The sequence below is a fragment of the Schistocerca americana genome, chromosome 5 (genome assembly GCF_021461395.2).
Source record: "Schistocerca americana isolate TAMUIC-IGC-003095 chromosome 5, iqSchAmer2.1, whole genome shotgun sequence".
Lineage (NCBI taxonomy): Eukaryota > Metazoa > Arthropoda > Insecta > Orthoptera > Acrididae > Schistocerca > Schistocerca americana.
Window position 1 is genome coordinate 298,326,335 of NC_060123.1, and position 16,466 is coordinate 298,342,800.

The following is a 16,466-nucleotide window of genomic DNA, read 5'->3' on the forward strand; positions in this document are numbered from 1 at the left end:
ACGCACAGTTTCCTTGACCTTCCTGACATGAACAACGTCGGTAGACGTCGAAGGGCGTCCTGAACGAGGATCATCTTTAACTTCTGTTCGTCCATTGTTAAACAGTGTGAACCATTCGTAACACTGAGTACGGCTTAAGCACTCATCACCGTAGGCTTTCTGCATCATTTGAAGTGTCTGTGTAAACGTTTTCTTGAGTTTCACGGTCGGCCGTTGTGGCCGAGCGGTTCTAGGCTCATCAGTCTGGAACCTCGGGCATGGATGTGTATGATGTCCTTAGGTTAGTTAGGTTTAAGTAGTTCTAAGTTCTAGGGGACTGATGACCTCAGATGTTAAGTCCCATAGTGCTCAGAGCCATTTGAACCATTTGAGTTTCATGCAAAATGTAATGTACACGCGTTGCTCCTTTAACTCTGCCATCTCGAAATTTGCGAACTGTGCGATACAACATTGTACTCAGTACAGCACTGAACGATGACTAACAAATATACAACAATGAAACTTCCGGCAGTTACACATCAAACATGGATGTGTGCTGGCACGCCAACCGCATTTTGCTCCAACACACCATTCACGCGAAATTACGAATGTTCGGAAATATTTTGAACAGAACCTTATCTCTATATTAAGTACACGTCACATCAAATCGCAGCCATGAACACAAAGTTGGCCGAGGGGCTTCAAAAAGGTACGTTAACCATTATTATGGAAGTCCAAGAAAAAAAAAAAGGAATTTGTAGTAAATTCGTATGGGACCAAACTGCTGAAGTCATCGGTCCCTAGGCTTACACACTACTTAATCTTAGGCTAACTTACGCTAAGGGCAACACACACGCCATGCCCGATGGAGGATTTGAACCTCCGATACTGCACTTCAGAGTGACATACATAGATTCATGCCACTGTTCTTCAGCACACGCACACAGTCTCTGTAAACAACAGTATGAACGCTCTGCCAATCCTTCAGTTCCCCGACGAGAGGAATCCGCTGTTTTGTCATGGAGCTTTTCGAGACCTGCTGTGTGGACATCCTCTTCGCTGGAAAATCTGCGTTTGCTACGAATCAGTTCCGTAGTTGCCTGGACATTGTAGTCTATGGTCCACGTCGGTGGCCTTCAATCTCGATCAGCATCGTCCGTACCTGTGCGGCCTTGGTCAAACTGTTCACACCATTTCACTACGCCTGGAGGCGACATTGTGTTTGGTCCACATTCCGCCACAATTTCACCGTGAACATGTGTGTAATTTACACGTTCCGCCCACAAGAATCGCACTGCTCCTTTACTTCAACTGTGGAGCTGTTTCCAGTTGCCGCGCCTTTTCACAGCCACGTCTGTTGTCCATGCCACAGCAGAACTGTGTTGCACTAAACCATGAACGCGTACTCTCTCCTGACAATGCGCCTCTCTTGTTAAGCTGTGGTCTTAGCGTGGGATGACAAGTGCGACTTACTTTTTGAAGTTCCCTCGCACGTATTTGCTAGTAGAGAAAGCTGTGGAGAGTCCGTCACAGGTAGCTCCCGTGTTTTCAAAATCAGTTGTACGCTTTGTAGGCCGATAACTGAAGTAGAATGACAGACGAATAATCTGTAACATCTACAAAGCGCAAGTGAGCGTTTGGTCAAGAAAGACAAGTCCACGGAAAGAAGGGTGTTAGGCAAGGTTTAGCAGCTTGCAACCACCGTTGTTCACTTGAACAGTGAGGTAGCGATGAAGGGATTTAAAATAAATAAAAGGGGCAGAGGAGCAGATAATCAGATGATATGGAAAGTAGGATTACAAGTACAAAATGTGAATTTATTGCAATAAAATTTACATACATTGTAATACAGGTCTTGCATTATTTTTCTACATAATCACCACTTACCTCAATATATTTTGTCATCCGTGGGACGAGTTTTTTGATACCTGTGTCATAGACGTCTTCCGCCGCCTTTTTCAGTCAGTTCTTCACTTCGATTTTCACCTCGTCGTCATCGGAAGAGTGTTTTCCACGAAGGCGTTCCTTCAATATACTGAACAGATGATAGTCACCCGGTGTGAAATCGGGGCTGTGAGAGGGGTGGCTTAAAACATCCTAACTAAACGAAGTCAACAACTCTTGTGTTCCACGAGCGGTGTGCAGACACGCGTTGTCGTGAAGAAGACAGGCTCTCATAGTCAGCATCCGCGACTTTTCTTTTGTGTGGCTCTGCAAACTTTCTTCATGGTCTCACAACTTCCTGCAGCATTGAATGTTCCACCTCTTTCCCGAAAATCAACTAGCAGAACCCCTTTTCTGTCCCAGAACACTGACATCGGGATTTTCCACGCCGTTTGCTGAGTTTTGAATTTTTTGGCTAAAGGAGAATGAGTATGGAGCCTCTGCATTGACTGTCGTTTGCTCTTGGAGTATGGTGATAAGCCCAAGTTTCATTCCCTGTCACTACAGAGCTGAGAAAAGCCCCGCCTTCAGTCTCAAAACGGCCATGACATTCGCGAACGGCACTGACTGTTCATTTTGTACGTTTCGGTAAGGATCTTAGGCACCCATCGTGCACACAGCTTGCGGTAATTTGGTCGACCATTTCGTGAAATGTTTGGATAAATTGCATGCAGGTCATCAATTGGTGAACGGTGATCAGAGAGAAGATGTTCTTCAAATTTCTGCACCACATCATGAGTCACAACATACGGCCTTCCGCTTCATTCTTCATGGTGGATTTCCGTCCTTCCAAAATTGAAATTCCGTACCCATTTCGTCATATGCTGCCCTGACATTATGTCCTCTCCATAAACTGAAATAATTTCGCGATGAACCGCAACGGCGTTTTGCCCTTAGCGTTTAGGTAGCGAACTACAGCGGGCATTTCGAACTTGGTGGAAGCCGGAATGAGAACGATCATTTCTAACAGTCGCCATAACACTAATCGACGAGCTACTGATTGTTGTTAATGCTCGTTCCTTCTGCTACGCGGCAGTGGTACCAACTTCCTCCACGGACATTCCATGCTAAAGCTACATGCCTTATAACCTTAAATTTCCGAATAACCCTCGTACTTACCAGTTCTAAGGTCTACCAGTGACATGACCGTTTTGTCTTGGAGTAGATGAGAAAGACTTGAAAGACATGTTGAAAAGATGAATAAACACACTTACTACAGAGTATGGCTTAAGTATAAGTAAGGCAAAGACGAAAGTGTTGAAGAGCACTGTAAAGGAGAAAATGTATTGCGTAACAGCAAAATTTGGAAACTGGAAAGGCAGAATAGCGGAAGAATTGAATGACTTCCTATGAAGCGAGATTTCCTAGGAAGCGAGATTTTGCAAGTCGGCCGAAGGGAAAAGTATACCAGAAGAAAAAAAAAAATACGAAAATGAATCTGTCTTGAGCAAACCCAGTTTTCTTTTTTAACAGCCACTCATCATTGGGCGAAATTTCATCACCTTCAGTTGGCTCATTTTATGTTCTATCCAATAACATTTAACAATTTTGCTTGGTGGCATACAGTACTGAGAAATGCTATTTCGTTGCAGATGACAATCTGGAGCCGAATAACAGCTGTACTCTAAGTGACAAAGAACTGCACAAACATCGAAATGTGATATGTTTTGTTAATAATGGAATGAATGTAAATACCATAAACCCAAAGCTGTGTTTGGCGAAACTTCACAGAAAAGGGTATGGCTGTTAAAGAGCAAAACCCTGTTTTCTAAAGGCAGAATCCTGTTTCTGTAATTCTACACTCCTGGAAATTGAAATAAGAACAACGTGAATTCATTGTCCCAGGAAGGGGAAACTTTATTGACACATTCCTGGGGTCAGATACATCACATGATCACACTGACAGAACCACAGGCACATAGACACAGGCAACAGAGCATGCACAATGTCGGCACTAGTACAGTGTATATCCACCTTTCGCAGCAATGCAGGCTGCTATTCTCCCATGGAGACGATCGTAGAGATGCTGGATGTAGTCCTGTGGAATGGCTTGCCATGCCATTTCCACCTGGCGCCTCAGTTGGACCAGCGTTCGTGCTGGACGTGCAGACCGCGTGAGACGACGCTTCATCCAGTCCCAAACATGCTCAATGGGGGACAGATCCGGAGATCTTGCTGGCCAGGGTAGTTGACTTACACCTTCTAGAGCACGTTGGGTGGCACGGGATACATGCGGACGTGCATTGTCCTGTTGGAACAGCAAGTTCCCTTGCCGGTCTAGGAAAGGTAGAACGATGGGTTCGATGACGGTTTGGATGTACCGTGCACTATTCAGTGTCCCCTCGACGATCACCAGTGGTGTACGGCCAGTGTAGGAGATCGCTCCCCACACCATGATGCCGGGTGTTGGCCCTGTGTGCCTCGGTCGTATGCAGTCCTGATTGTGGCGCTCACCTGCACGGCGCCAAACACGCATACGACCATCATTGGCACCAAGGCAGAAGCGACTCTCATCGCTGAAGACGACACGCCTCCATTCGTCCCTCCATTCACGCCTGTCGCGACACCACTGGAGGCGGGCTGCACGATGTTGGGGCGTGAGCGGAAGACGGCCTAACGGTGTGCGGGACCGTAGCCCAGCTTCATGGAGACGGTTGCGAATGGTCCTCGCCGATACCTCAGGAGCAACAGTGTCCCTAATTTGCTGGGAAGTGGCGGTGCGGTCCCCTACGGCACTGCGTAGGATCCTACGGTCTTGGCGTGCATCCGTGCGTCGCTGCGGTCCGGTCCCAGGTCGACGGGCGCGTGCACCTTCCGCCGACCACTGGCGACAACATCGATGTACTGTGGAGACCTCACGCCCCACGTGTTGAGCAATTCGGCGGTACGTCCACCCGGCCTCCCGCATGCCCACTATACGCCCTCGCTCAAAGTCCGTCAACTGCACATACGGTTCACGTCCACGCTGTCGCGGCATGCTACCAGTGTTAAAGACTGCGATGGAGCTCTGTATGCCACGGCAAACTGGCTGACACTGACGGCGGCGGTGCACAAATGCTGCGCAGCTAGCGCCATTCGACGGCCAACACCGCGGTTCCTGGTGTGTCCGCTGTGCCGTGCGTGTGATCATTGCTTGTACAGCCCTCTCGCAGTGTCCGGAGCAAGTATGGTGGGTCTGACACACCGGTGTCAATGTGTTTCTTTTTTCCATTTCCAGGAGTGTATATTTGAAAGCAAACACGGAAAAATTGTGAACTTCAACCACAAAATGGATATCGGGAGTTTTCTTCAGTAAAATAGCTCAATGGGCAGCAGATGTTACTATGAAATTAAGAAACTACACGACATACGTACGCTTTCTGTTCAAAAGTATTCGAAACCGCTTTGTAATGAGGAATTGACCACTAGATGTCACGTTGGTGGACCAGCCAGTATAAAAGGAGGCTATGGTGTTGTGCTGTAACAGCAGAATGATTCTGTTAGGAGAGCTCAGTAACTTCCAGCGTGAACGTCACATTTGATGTCGTCTAAGTAACAAATATATCAAGGGACTCTCTAAATGAAAATGGGCTTATGGCATCGTTGGCCGGGAGGCTCCATCCGAGGAAGTTCGGCTGCCAAATGCAAATCTTATTTCAGTCGACCCCACACTGGGCGACTTGCGCGGCGGTAAAGAGAATGAAATGATGATGAGGACAACACAACACCCAGTCCCCGAGCGGAGAAAATCTCCAATCCGGCCGGAAATCGAACCCGGGCCCGCTTGCATGGGAGGCAAGCACGTTACCATCCACCTAAACAGGCGGACAAGGACTCTCTAAAGCTACTCAAGACGACTGTTGATAATAAGACTGTGAAGTACAAACGCAAAGGAACAACCGCAGCTACAGCAACACCAATCATGTTCTGATGAGCAGGGATCATCGAGCATTGCTGAATGTGCTTGTAAAAAGTCGCATGGAATCAGTGGAAGGAATCAGTCGTGAGTTCCAAAGTGCTGCCAGCAGATCAGCTATTACAATGACTGTGCATACAGAGTTAAAAATAATGGAGTGCAGTGGTCGATCAGCTATCCATGACTGACACATTTCTGTAGTCAATGCTTAGCGACAGTTGAGGTGCTGTAAAGAATGACTCCAATGGACAGTTGATTACTGGAAACAAGTAATTTGGAGTGGCAAATAACACTGTATCCTGTGGCAATCTGACGGAACGGTTTGGTATGACGAGTGCCTGGAGAATGTTACCTGCCATCGTGTAGTGTCAACGGTAAGGTATGGAGGCGATGGAGTTACAGTATGGGGGAATGGTTCTATCAGCATGACAGTTTACCCTCTAATGAAGCAGCATCTGTCAAGTAATGGTTTGTGGACAGTAACATTTCTGAAATTAACCGATCTGCCCAAAGTCTCGACCTGGAGTCAATGGAATACATTTATGATAAGTTACAATGTCGACCGCTCCAGATCCCAGCCTCCAGCACCACTAATGTCTCTGTTTTCGACTCCTGTTGAACCTCCTGTTGGACCTACTGATAACAAACAGACCAGAACTTTTCGACTCTGTATGTGCAGAACAGGGAATCAGTGATCATAAGGCCGTTGCAGCATCCCTGAATATGGAAGTTAATAGGAATATAAAAAAAGGGAGGAAGGTTTATCTATTTAGCAAGAGTAATAGAAGGCAGATTTCAGACTACCTAACACATCAAAATGCAAATTTCTGTTCCGACACTGACAATGTTGAGTGTTTATGGAAAAAGTTCAAGGCAATTGTAAAATGCGTTTTAGACAGGTACGTGTCGAGTAAAACTGTGAGGGACGGGAAAAACCCACCGTGGTACAACAACAAAGTTAGGAAACTACTGCGAAAGCAAAGAGAGCTTCACTCCAAGTTTAAACGCAGCCAAAACCTCTCAGACAAACAGAAGCTAAACGATGTCAAAGTTAGCGTAAGGAGGGCTATGCGTGAAGCGTTCAGTGAATTCGAAAGTAAAATTTTATGTACCGACTTGACAGAAAATCCTAGGAAGTTCTGGTCTTACGTTAAATCAGTAAGTGGCTAGAAACAGCATATCCAGACACTCCGGGATGATGATGGCATTGAAACAGAGGATGACACGCGTAAAGCTGAAATACTAAACACCTTTTTCCAAAGCTGTTTCACAGAGGAAGACCGCACTGCAGTTCCTTCTCTAAATCATCGCACAAACGAAAAAATGGCTGACATCGAAATAAGTGTCCAAAGAATAGAAAAGTAACTGGAATCACTCAACAGAGGAAAGTCCACTGGACCTGACGGGATACCAATTCGATTCTACACAGAGTACGCGAAAGAACTTACCCCCCTTCTAACATCCGTGTACCGCAAGTCTCTAGAGGAACGGAAGGTTCCAAATGATTGGAAAAGAGCACAGGTAGTCCCAGTCTTCAAGAAGGGTCGTCGAGCAGATGTGCAAAACTATAGACCTATATCTCTGACGTCGATCTGTTGTAGAATTTTAGAACATGTTTTTTGCTCGCGTATCATGTCGTTTTTGGAAACCCAGAATCTACTATGTAGGAATCAACATGGATTCCGGAAACAGCGATCGTGTGAGACCCAACTCGCTTCATTTGTTCATGAGACCCAGAAAATATTAGATACAGGCTCCCAGGTAGATGCTATTTTTCTTGACTTCCGGAAGGCGTTCGATACAGTTCCGCACTGTCGCCTGATAAACAAAGTAAGAGCCTACGGAATATCAGACCAGCTGTGTGGCTGGATTGAAGAGTTTTTAGCAAACAGAACACAGCATGTTGTTATCAATGGAGAGACGTCTACAGACGTTAAAGTAACCTCTGGCGTGCCACAGGAGTGTGTTATGGGACCATTGCTTTTCACAATATATATAAATGACCTAGTAGATAGTGTCGGAAGTTCCATGCGGCTTTTCGCGGATGATGCTGTAGTATACAGAGAAGTTGCAGCATTAGAAAATTGTAGCGAAATGCAGGAAGATCTGCAGCGGATAGGCACTTGGTGCAGGGATTGGCAACTGACGCTTAACATAGACAAATGTAATGTATTGCGAATACATAGAAAGAAGGATCCTTTATTGTATGATTATATGATAGCGGAACAAACACTGGTAGCAGTTACTTCTGTAAAATATCTGGGAGTATGCGTGCGGAACGATTTGAAGTGGAATGATCATATAAAATTAATTGTTGGTAAGGCGGGTACCAGGTTGAGATTCATTGGGAGAGTCCTTAGAAAATGTAGTCCATCAACAAAGGAGGTGGCTTACAAAACACTCGTTCGACCTATACTTGAGTATTGCTCATCAGTGTGGGATCCGTACCAGATCGGGTTGACGGAGGAGATAGAGAAGATCCAAAGAAGAGCGGCGCGTTTCGTCACAGGGTTATTTGGTAACCGTGATAGCGTTACGGAGATGTTTAATAAACTCAAGTGGCAGATTCTGCAAGAGAGGCGCTCTGCATCGCGGTGTAGCTTGCTCGCCAGGTTTCAAGAGGGTGCGTTTCCGGATGAGGTATCGAATATATTGCTTCCCCCTACTTATACCTCCCGAGGAGATCACGAATGTAAAATTAGAGAGATTAGAGCGCGCACGGTGGCTTTCAGACAGTCGTTCTTCCCGCGAACCATACGCGACTGGAACAGAAAAGGGAGGTAATGACAGTGGCACGTAAAGTGCCCTCCGCCACACACGTTTGGGTGGCTTGCGGAGTATAAATGTAGATGTAGATGTAGAATGGGCATGACATTCAAACACCACATTGTACGTGTCCCCAGGAGAGCACAAGTAATCAAAAGGCGAAGGGTGGACGCGGCCCATATTAATGTCTACTATTAGGTGTCCACATATTTTTGGTCAGGTAGTGTATTTCTGGAGTAGGACTGTTGATATTTTTAAATATATCGGGAATCCGATATATCATTTAAAAACATATCATTATCGGCTCTCGATATATTGCGAAAAGTATCGATTAATCGACGAAGAAAACATTGACGTACCTGCCTATAGGAATGTCGACTGCACATTGTAAATATACTGCCAGTTTCAGAGCTGTGTGTTTAGGAATTGATTTATTATTAGATATTCTGTACATTAACAAGTTAGCGGCGTGCCTATCGTCCTTAGAGCAAGAACTGGAAGGAAAACGATGTACGTTCACGCTTGGTGATAACCATTTCGCTAGCAGTGGTAAGTGCATGTAAGTGGCGCAATAAAAATACTCCGATGGGTCCATTGTTTGGTTACGCCTCGTATCAGATTTGTCAGAAACACTTCACGTCGACTTCCCCGTTTTTTCATTTCTGCCAATGCCAGCGACCTAGCAGCTGTGTTGTGGTAAGTTTGGGTATGTGTTGCCATGTGAGTGTTTGGTGTGTGTGTGTTTGTATGTGAAATCTGATGGTTAACATGAGGGACCGATGTATATTATGTTACAATCGCCCATCATGTATGTTTGGTTTCCTGTAACATTCATCAAATAATTGCAGCTTGTTTTAACTTTTTAAGTCATTGTATGTTTGCAACTGCTGTTTGGGTGCAGAGTTGAAATGCAGCCGATGGCCTATAAATAAAAGCTGAAGTCCCCACATTAACAAGCATTGCCAGAGGTGAAAGAAGTGATAACTGACATATGAAAATCCTGGGACTAACTGAGTATCGAACCCCGGGATAATGAGATTTTTTTTGCTTGGCAAGAAAATTGAAATGTAAACCAGCCTGCATATTAGGTACCAACCTACCATATTTTCATTTGTTATAGGTCCATGCCTTACAAAATCGGAATTTTTTTAAAAACGCAGCGTGATTGACTCTACTTACTTCTCTTCATTCATGAATCTTAGGGGATCAAGCGTGAAGAGCACGAGTTAAGCTTTATATGATCAGTATTTTCGTATTACATGTTGGTTAGCGTGTGAAATCGTTTGGTTACAATAAGCTGTTACGCCGAAGGTATGATAACTGTGCTAGGCCTGTAAGTAGAGGTTACAGAGGACATCTCCCACCTTCACTGTTTTTAGTAGATTCTATAGATTCTGTGATAAGTGCGGAAATGTTACCCTTCTGGTAGTTATAGGGAAAGAGTTGGGCGGGGTCCAATGAGAAGACTGAGCGAACCATCGATTGCACAATACAGACAGATTAGATGATCTACAAACATCAGTACCTATCGGCCACTTGAAGACTGTTATCTTTAAAAGCTGCTGAAAATGTTGCCTCGTAAGTACTCCTTATAAACGAAGGACATTCTATACTTGACTTTTATAGCGCTTGAGAATGTGGGACTCATCCCTTTAAATGAGCGAGTTACTTTTGACTCAACCACGAAGGTTTCTGCGAATCCATTGCATCAACACATTTCTTCTCTTAATCAGTGTTCCGAAAATCTAGTGGGGCACTGTAGCGACAAAATGGTCATACGTTTAAGTAAAGAGAAGATGAATGTCGCCTGCAGTAGTTTTGCTTAATACTGACTACATGAATGAGTTGCCATAGTTTTAGGGTGTTGAAGACTAATTATGTTATCAGAACCGACACATTTGGTTATTTACGACTGTCGGGAAAATTGAACTTAAAGTGATTACTGAATTATAAAAACAAATCAGAATGTATGGTAATCAGCCACAACGAAGGATTTCACAAGAATATTCGATCATTTTGCCGAGAAAAATATTCTCTTCACTACTCCTTTCTCCATCGGTGTGATCTCACACCTTGGAAGGAGGATTGCAGAGGACCGAGGAAAAGCTGAAGTTTTTGATTTTTTTTAAAAAGAGGTCGTCACATTTTTATGTTTACTGTCGTTCTTTAGTTGCTTTTCTGTTATTATTACTAATATATTATTGGAGATGTGGCCTGTCTATGCAACTAAATGAAAAGTTGCTTGTTTTTATACCACATGTATTTCGCTTCTTTTTGTTTATGAGCGATCTTCAGCGGCATGTAACACATATTTGTTCTATGTGTATAACAAGTCTCTTTTATAAAGTTCCTTAGTATGTTGCTGTATTTTTTCGTTATTCTGTTTTTACTAGATAAGAAACAACTTTTGCTGCGCATGTTTTGTAAGACTAACATACAGTTTTGTTCTACTATCAATCTTTTTTGAGATCCTACTACTACATATGTGTCGCTCTGGAATTATAACCTTCTGTACCGATTTTCGGCGTCTGCGAGCGCATTTCACTTACCGAATAATAAAAGGCAGCTCGCTGGACAGAGGTAACTATGAACGGCACGGTGTTAACTGTTAAAAATGTTCAATGTGTAGTATGAAAAAGAAAGAAATACTGTGCCGTGTAAAATATTCTTCCTTTCCGTCATTACAGGATTCGATAGTAATCTATCAATCTTAAGCAGCTAAACTTAATATTTTATTGAAACGAAGACTTATGATAGTATATATAAACTTCGCCACTGAGCTGCATGGAATTGGTGGCGATAATTAATCTTAAACACTGAAGAGAGAGTGGAACGGACGGATGCTTCTTATTTACATGAAGAATTGAAATAGGATTTCATACATGATGTCTCCGTATTAAGGCTAGCGAATACCTAGGTAGTAATGTAGGCAAAAGTACCGACTGAGACACGTCAGTAAGTCAAGAAAAAATATAAAAGTTGATGCTCGACGATATATTGGTTAGAGAAGAAGAACAAAGAAGGATAATATGAAAGAATGAATCTGGGAATCACCCGCTTTACGTGTCCCAAACATAAATAAGCACAAGGGCGTATTGTGAAGAACAATGACTGATTTCAAACCATGGAAAGGCCGGATTGGAATATCAACAGTATTGTAAAATGGATAGATTGCTAATCATCATAAACATGACACGTTAAGTTGCATACAGCCACAACGAAAAGACTGCTATATGGGCCTATGAGCTTTCGGTCAAGGCCTCCTTCAGAAAGGAAAATACACACACATTTATACACTCAAGCACACCTCACGCACACAGGATCGTTATCTCGAGCCGCTCCGGTGCATTGCGCCATCTGCTTTCTGTATAGGAGCGAGCGAGAACTGTGAGCTGCAGAAGAGCTCAGGTTTAGCGGCCGGTCGACATCCAGGTCTTTAGAAGCAGAGATAAACTCGGTTGATCGACGGCAGTACTAATTGGCTGTGGCTTTGTTGAAATAACGATCCCAACTTTTTGAGGGCAACAAAATAGAGAATTTGGAACCAGACAAGGGGGGACCATAGCTATCTGGCGTGTGGTTGGGTTGGGTTGGGCTGTTTGGAGGAAGAGACCAAACTGCGAGGTCATCGGTCTTATTGGATTAGGGAAGGACGGGGAAGGAAGTCGGCCGTGCCCTTTCGAAGGAACCATCCCGGCATTTGCCTGGAGCGATTTAGGGAAATCACGGAAAACCTAAATCAGGATGGCCGGACGCGGGATTGAACCGTCGTCCTCCCGAATGCGAGTCCAGTGTGCTAGCCACTGCTGGCGTGTGGTGAGAGGGTGGGTTGAGGAGGGGGTTGAAGGGGGGGGGGCCTTGTACACGTGAGTTTCAGGCGATCGTCTAGGACTGTTTTCACATCACTACGACCACACTTACAGAGAGTGTCTGTAACGCTCCAAGGACAGAAAACCCCAATTAACAATCTTTGTGGAAACTTAAAGTAGTGAAGTGAGTCATCTTTACAGTGACGGCAACTATTGATGATAAAACCTACACTGGCAATATTTCGATTAATATCTATATCATTCAAATACTGAGAATAGCATACAAAAACGGGAGATAAAGGGAAAGGATTATCATAGATTCCTTATCAAACATCTATAGAATAAATTCAAAATCATATGAACGGAGGTTAAATCCAAGAAAGTAAGTCAGTCAAAGATAACATTTACCATGGAAGAGAGTTGTAGCCGCATCGAAAAGGAAATTCAGTGCTACTACAATGCAACTCGGATATGCAAATGTTCAGTTAGTTAGTTGCTCTTGAGTACTTTTGTGATAGTTGTCTGGACGCAAACGCTATTAGATTGCTTCAGTTTTGGAAGTTTGATGATTCGTGAGGTAGAGAGTGAAGTACTGCTGAGTCATTCGATTCATAAAAGTTAATCTTCATCGTTCTCAACGCGACGGTATAGTAAGACGAGTGTTAGACTTGAATTGAGTGATATTCGTGTATTGAACTTAGCCTTCGTACTGATGAACAGTTAGTTACAAACCTTGAGAGCAATGGATCAACGACAGAAAAACAATTCGTAGTTCTGAGTAGGACACAATAAAACGAAGACACGAAGAGAGGCAAGTACGCCGATTAGTCAGCAGTTGTCGTCAGCGTCACGATTACTGAACTGAACAGAAGTTAATCTTGAATGATACATCGGTGTGCGTGTGTTTAGGGACAAACAGTTAATTACAGAAAGAAGAATAAAATCTGAATGAAAAGATAAATCTTACGTGTCGCCTAATTCATTAAATGGACAATACAATGTGTATTAATACAAGTTGATTGATTCTTTAAACATTTTGAGTGACTAAGTGAGAACATGAATAATATACAGTGGAAAGTGATTAGTTTAAACCAGTATTACGGCGTATTAAAAAAACATTTACGCCAACACAAGTTATTTCTGGAGTTACGTCGGACCGTTGTTAATAACTTGACGTAGCAACACCATAGCAACGGAATGGTAGACAGCAAAATTTCATCCTCGCTATGTATGGTGTGAAAAACGACCGTAATGATGAAATCAAGAACCAAGATTTTATTTCATCACGGAACTAACCGGGCATAAAAAATAAGGATAAACGATTGCAGATTACCAGTTCGCACAAGCTGAGAAGACTGTTGCGGACAGATAACAGAATATTTCTAACCCACGCGAGGAGTTGTGTTCTTACGAGGGTTACAGGTACTGTTACACGTCATACCGACGGGGACGAACATCGTTACGAGTCGCGCCTCCTACTGGCGAGTGAAGAAGGAGGGAAGGTACGTCACATGTTCCTATGCACGCTTCTAGAGATTGTGGAGGGTACTTAAAAGACAAAGGTTTACATAAGAACTTACGTCCGAAAACGGTCCGATTCCAAGCTCCACGAAAAACAGAATACACTCACGATTTGAGCTGTTGCAGAAGCATTGATGCTTTCCCACATTAACTCTTCATGTGGTATGATCACTTGATGGCACGTATTGTCCTTCGTTTGGGTACTGGTCAGTTTCCAAGGCAAAATCTTTTTACCGTCCAAACATATTTCGCACGGGAAACTGTTTCCAAAAGGCGAAACTGCCGCATTTGGTACGAAGCAACTCGTTCGACACTTTCCCGTGCTCTGCATTTCATTTTCAGCGTTAATATACAGTCTAGGCAGCTCTGCCAGGGCCCCACATCCTTCCGTCCAGACTAGCGGTTCGTGAGTCGCTGATCATTCAGAAAGAAGTGTTCTTGGAATTTTTTATGTGCCAGAGAATATTTGCAAAGATGCGCGCTTCCAACACGTTGCCACGTGAGCACGTTTCACAGTTGCCATCTGAGATCATCTAGAAGCAACACTCAGGAAAATGTAGTTGTCTCTAGTAGTGCACCATACTTAGCCGGCAAGGTTCCCAGATTTGATTGACATAAAATTTTTCCAAGTTTCCCTCACCTCTGTACTGCGACAGATCTGGCTGCACGAATTATGCTTACGGCAGAAAGAGTTCATTATGGAGGTGTCCAATAACTTACTACACAGGTACAATATGTACAGGCTTTTTCATAACTAATTCATGGGTATCAGAAAACGACTGCGTGAAAACTACAAGACATTCAGAAAAATGACACACATCAAGGATACATCATCTGTCCAAGTTTCTCTTCGTAATACTATATTTTCGGGCTCCTGGCGATCCACGTTCTCTCCCGACAATCCCTGCCGACCTGTTTTCTTCGTTCCACGTAAGCAGCACTGAATGTGTTTTGTGAACCGTGGTTTGTTTTGCCTGTTGGAACTTTTACCTTTTAGCCCATGAGGCGCAAACCGTCACTGTTACGTGCTATAGTAATTTTAAACATCTAGCACACTACAGACACGAGGAGATGTAAGAATTGTAATTTTACACAGTTTTACTCAGAATGATTTCACGCTACTACTTAGTTACTATACAACATAAATATTTAAAAAAATGTCGTCAAAACTGTAAACTTCAGGTGCAGCTCATAGAGGGCGCCATATGCAAAACCGATGTGTACTGTGAAACCAACATATAATTTTACGACAGTAGTGGTTGAACTGTGTAAGCATTCACTTGAGCACTAACAACTGCTACAATTCCGCACTGGTATGTAATGTTAACATTAAAAGACAACGATGTGATGGACTTACAACTTTTGTAAATCACATTGTAATATATACTCTTGTATTCGTTTTAGCATTGATTATGACCTGACACAGGTCGAAATCTGATCTGCTTTGTGACTATAAATGTCATATTAAAGCAACTTAATTCTACGACTGATTGCTGCTCTACCTAACCCAATTTTACATGATATTTTGCACGAAATCACGAAATCGCAGAACCGCAGATTTGACTCACATATACCGAATTAAAGGACGCAAAATGCACGAATCGCTCCATTATATGCCATGTTCCTACATATGTCCGCTGGTGTTCCGCAGCTGTCGCGGCGAGATGCTCCGTCCACTGATCTCTGTCTCTTTCCTGCATGTTCTGCAGTTTCCGCGCAACCGGCTTCGGAGCTGAAACCCGGAGGTACCGGCTGATTATAATGAATGTGCACCTACTCACCGAGGTCCAGCGTGCGCTATAGTTATCGTGTAGTAGCGAAACTTGGTAGCTGTGCTAACACCTTAATGCAGAACTGATTTACGCTGAAAAAAAAAAAGTTCCAATTTTGGTCACCAGGTGGAAATCTTTCGCTGTACAGTGTTCGTATGACGGTATGACATCCACACTGCCATCTGACAACACATAACGGTTAATAATATAATCAACATTATGCCTTTCTCACTTGTTTGACCTTTTCTGCCCACGTTCAGTTCCTAATCAAATTGGTTCAAATGGCTCTGAGCACTATGGGACTTAACTTCTGAGGTCATCAGTCCCCTAGAAGTTAGAACTACTTAAACCTAACTAACCTAAGGACATCACACACGTCCATGCCCGAGGCAGGATTCGAACCTGCGACCGCAGCGGTCGCGCGGTTCCAGACTGTGGCGCTTAGAACCGCTCGGTCACACAGGCGGGCAGTTCCTAATCGATTACATGTGCTAAAAGTTATACGTCTTTTTTGTAATCGCCTGTAAAGTGGATCTCATTTTTATCCGGAGTATAGACGACAATTACAGCTCACACTGGAGCTCTGTGCGTAGCTATAATTCTTTTATAGCCAGACGGTACTGACGAATAACCCTGTACAACGAGAAGAAAAATTTTTGCCAGGGTGACAGAGTCAGTAAGAGGGGTTTTCCATCTTCTCTAAGTGCTTCTCTTACTTCAATGCTTATCTTAAATCAGGAATTGGATATAAAAGGCAAAATGAGCAGCAGCAAGAAATGG